At 51.2% G+C, this 3830-nt stretch overlaps 1 protein-coding gene across 3 annotated transcripts in view; it reads right to left on the bottom strand.

Moving 5' to 3' along the window:
* CMBL (carboxymethylenebutenolidase homolog) overlaps positions 1–3830 on the bottom strand; it is a 34121-nt gene that overhangs the window by 20478 nt on the left and 9813 nt on the right. The window contains exon 1 of one of the 3 annotated variants that reach the window (XM_039220456.1): positions 3520–3742. The exons of 1 other annotated variant lie outside the window; for it this stretch is intronic. The gene's annotated coding sequence lies outside the window, so the exon portion shown is untranslated. Of the gene's footprint in view, positions 1–3519; positions 3743–3830 lie in introns of those variants that run through there. One more of the 3 variants, XM_039220458.1, reaches the window with a different exon arrangement.

The following is a 3830-nucleotide window of genomic DNA, read 5'->3' as shown; positions in this document are numbered from 1 at the left end:
GGGGGAGCGAAGAGGAAGCAGAGGGAGGAGGAGGCAGAGGGAGGAGGAGGGGGTGGAGGAGGGGGAGGGAGGAGGAGGGGGAGGGAGGAGGAGGAGGAAAGGAGCCTCTTCTCAAAAAACAGACCTGAGTCTGGGGCTTCAGGGGGGCCTCCTGCTGTGTCTATTTTCAGTATGAATCCTGCTAAGTCAGTTTCACAGAATGCCTGACCCTCCACGTCTGAATTGGTTCCCCATCCTCCCCCCCTCCACCCCCCCCCGGATGTCCGATCTCTTGGGCTTGTCTTCGGCAAGAACCCTGCCCGTCAGTTGATGCAGAACCCCCATCCCCTGTGATGTTTCCTCTCAGTCATTTTCCACCCACTGACCCCCGCTGCTCCACTCCACGGCTATAAATTCTCACTTTTCTCTGTTATTTCCAGAGCTGAGCTCAATCTCTCTCCCCCAGTGCCTGGTCCCTACACCTGTCCCGATGGTCCTGAATAAGGTCTGCGTTCCGTTCCTTAACAAATGCCATGAATGAATCCTTTGTTGTTCAACATCCTTCAGTCCTACTTCACACACCAAATGCTTCCATGATATCACAAGTCAAGACCCATGGGGACCACTGGTACCTATTGATGCCAATTCCAAGGACCTGATGTGTCCTGCACTATCTCCTTTTTTTTTTTTTTTCATTTTTTTTTTTTTAAGTGAGTTAACATACAATGTAGTCTTGGTTCAGGAACAGAACCCAGTGATTCATCACTTACATAGGACACCCAGTGCTCATCCCTAAAAGTGCCCTCCTGAATGCCCATCACCCATTTCAGCAAGCAGTGCTGGGAGAACTGGACAGCGACACGCAGAAGCATGAACCTGGGCCACTTTCTTACCCCAGACACAAAAATAAACCCAAGATGGATGAAAGCCCTCTATGTGAGGCAGGAAACCATCAAAACGCTACAGGAGAAAACAGGCAGCAAGCTCTCTGACCTCGGCCGCAGCAATTTCTCACTTGACACATCTCCAGGGACAAGGGAAATAAAAGCAAAAATAAACTATTGGGACCTGTTCAAGATAAAAAGCTCCTGCCCCTTCCCCTAACACGAACCCTCCTGAGGGATTCACTTGCCCCATATATACCTGTCCTTCTTGACTTCTCTTTTGAATCAGTTATAAAATATGCCTGGTTCCTCCTTTAATAAATAAAATAGAATCTTTAACACCTGCACATTTTTTAAAAAAATGTTTAAGTAATCCCTCAACACTCAACATGGGACTCAGGGACTCACAACCCGAGATCAAGAGTTGCATGCTCTACTGACCGAGCCAGCCAGGTGCCCCAACGTTTGCTCATTTTTATATCTGTATGAGAGTCGTGATCTTACCTTTCCCTGAAAATCATCTTTTAACAACGCTCTTGAATAACATTCCCTTTTTCTCATCGGAAGTCAAAAAAGGCGAGAAATGGGTGGTAAAGTGTGGTCCAGAGAACGTGGTTTTCCTACTTTCGTACCCTCAAGGACGTAAACAACTCAGAAGTCAGACTTCCAGATGCAACAACGTTCTCCAGCAGAACCAGAAAACAGATCTCGACGAGAAAAAGGAATTGGCATGGATGGTACTATAACAAGTAAAGAAATCCAGGAAGAAATTTCTAGAAGCCTCAGAGATTTGGAAACCAGCAGCAAGCAAACTAAGGCTGAAAGCTAACAGGGGAAGGCAGTGCCTAAAGGAGAAGGCTCAGTGTTTCTCCTTTACTGGGTAAACACATGCAGGAACTTGCTTGGATCTTGCGGCTGGGAAAGCAGGGCCCTACGTAATCCCTATGTCCACAGATGATTCTACCAACCTCAACAACTCCAGATTTATTTGTCCGCAACCATGCTTCTATGTTCCATAGGGTACAGGTCTAGACAGCATGAATTAGAAAGGTGGATGTGATGAGTACCCACTGGCCTGCACACAAGCCAATCACATGGTGCCCTTGGCCTCTCTGAGGCTGTTCCGAGGCCCAGATCCTATGTCCCCAGGCACCTGTGGGGCTCACTTCTGGCCACCTTAGTTGAAATGGGCTTTGAAAACATCAGCTTGTATCTTTCATCAGCAGGTAGACCTAATCGCAGTTCCTTATGTCAGCAAGGGCCAGGACAGGAGACATGTCGCCTCCCAGCCCCCATGGCTGTGTGCGTGACCTGTGCGGTCCTTGGCAACATGCACGCAGTACCTGGCACCAAAGATGCCATGATGCTAGCCCCACGGTCTCCTCTCTAGACCTAATAGCCGCCCTAAGGAAATACTGCCAAATGTGGATAATAATTTTTTTTAATTTTTAATGTTTACTTTTGAGAGAGAGAGAGAGCACGAGCAGGGGAGGATCAGAGAGAGAGGGAGACACAGAATGTGAAGCAGGCTCCAGACTCAGCTGTTAGCACAGAGCCTGACGCGGGGCTCGAACTCACAAACCGTGAGATCGTGTGACCTGAACTGAAGTCTGACACTTAACTGACTGAGCCACCCAGGCGCCCCGATAATTTTTTAAAGAGACAGAGACAGAGCACACAGCAGGAGCTGAGAGAGAAGGAAAGAGAATCCCAAGCAGGCTCCACACTGTCAGCACAGAGCCCGATGCACGGCTTAACTCATGAACCTTCAGATCGTGACCTGAGCCGAAATCAAGAGTCGGACGCTTAACCCAGTGAGCCCCTCAGGCACCCCCATAATGATTTTCTGAGGCCGGCATCCATCTTGTCAGTTCAGATGAAAGAATGAAACACCAGAGGTCATGTCTCCCCGATGCACAGCCAAGGAACATGCAGGCCTAGGCTCAAGGGACAGGAATGCTTGCTTCAATTTCTAATGTAAGGAATAAAGATATTTTCCAGATTCCAAGCCTCTTGAAATGGAAAGGACTTCCAAGACACCAGATGAAGTGGCACCAGGTGACCTGCTGGTAGGGCCTCACGGGCTTCTTACCAACAGTGTCCACCTTCTCTGGAGACTTCTTCCCCCAAATTTTGCCCTTAAAAACCCTCATGCAAGCCATCGGAGAGTTCCGGACTCTTGAGCATTAGCTCCTATTCTCCTGGAAAGGACGGGGCGGGGGGTGGGGGGGCACACCAATAAATGGCCTAATTTTCCTCTCTGCAAAAGCTTGGTGTCAAATTGTACTGGCTCCTGGACACGCGGACACATCAGGTGGCCAAACTCTCCTTCAATTTGGTTACATTTCAATGCAAATAGGCCCATCTTTCCCACAGGCTTATATTGGCGAAAACTATACAACCCAAACGCCCAACTTGTAGGACAATAATTACAATGAGGATTCCATTCAAAGGCAGGGAAGAAAGGCTCCCGACCAAGCGTCAAAAATAAATACGAGTTCATGTGCAGTATGATTTCAACAACATTTTTTACAGCGGTGGCGGAGCAGGGCAGGAAAACGTGCCCAAGTGGGCAGGCCCGGGGTGCTTGTCTGCAGCGGGAGTGAACTTAACTGCTGCTTGGGTTGTGAAAGGGACTCGTGGGTCGCTCCTTTACCTGCGCACCGGGCACACTGGCTCTCCCTTCTGCAAACACGCGCGGAGTGGGCGCCGCGCCGCTGCGCGTCCCTGCGCCCGGAGCGCACCGACCCGGCCGCCGCCGGAAGCCTGGTTCTCGGCGCGCGGAGGGCACCCGCCAGCCCGGGGACCGTCGCGACCGGCGGAGGGGAGGCGCCTCCCGCGGGACGGAAGTGGACGCGCGGTGACGGAGGGCGGCGGATCCCCACGGACCAGTGGCCGCAGGGGAAGGCCGACGGGAGGGGAGGGGAGGGGAGGGGCTGGGGGAAGGGAGAGGCTGGGGGAGGGGAG

This window comes from Hyaena hyaena, unplaced genomic scaffold, assembly GCF_003009895.1.
Source record: "Hyaena hyaena isolate Hyena2069 unplaced genomic scaffold, ASM300989v1 scaffold_890, whole genome shotgun sequence".
In the NCBI taxonomy this organism is placed as follows: domain Eukaryota; kingdom Metazoa; phylum Chordata; class Mammalia; order Carnivora; family Hyaenidae; genus Hyaena; species Hyaena hyaena.
Note: the sequence above shows the minus strand (reverse complement) of the source record. Positions and strands in the feature narration are given on the sequence as shown.